We start from the raw sequence: 634 nt of genomic DNA, 5'->3' as shown, positions 1-634 counted from the left end.
ATTCTATATAAAAAAACGACTGATTTCGACGGAGGAAATTGCCTTCCTTTCAGGTACTACGCTCTTCTTTAATCGGAGAGATGGGACAGGATATTGTTAGAAAGCTATGGTGGCTCCGTGGCCTTTATGGTCCCTCCGGAAATAAAATTCAGGTAAAAGAAATGTTTCTTAGGTCATTAGAAATAAATGTTCGTTGCCTTAAATTTGTTTGGTTCGTGAGTGTATGTATGCATACATAAATTTATATACACACACTTTGTATATATTATTATTATTATTATTATTATTATTATTATTATTATTATTATTATTTGCTAAGCTACAACCCTAGTTGGAAAAGCAGGATGCTATAAGCCCGGGGGCCCCAACAGGGAAAATAGCCCAGTGAGGAAAGCAAACAAGGAATAATAAAATATTCCAAGAACCGTAACAACATTAAAATAAATATTTCCTATATAAACTATAAAAGCTTTAACAAAACAAGAGGAAGAGAAATCAGATAGAATAGTGTGCCCGAGTATATATATATGTATATATATATATATATATATATATATATATATATATATACATATATATATATATATATATATATATATATATGTATGTATGTATGTGTGTGTGTTTGTGTGTG

The sequence above is a fragment of the Palaemon carinicauda genome, chromosome 8 (assembly GCF_036898095.1).
Source record: "Palaemon carinicauda isolate YSFRI2023 chromosome 8, ASM3689809v2, whole genome shotgun sequence".
NCBI classification, from domain to species: Eukaryota; Metazoa; Arthropoda; class Malacostraca; order Decapoda; family Palaemonidae; genus Palaemon; species Palaemon carinicauda.
The sequence above is the reverse complement of the archived record's forward strand: the minus strand, read 5'-3'. Positions refer to the sequence as shown.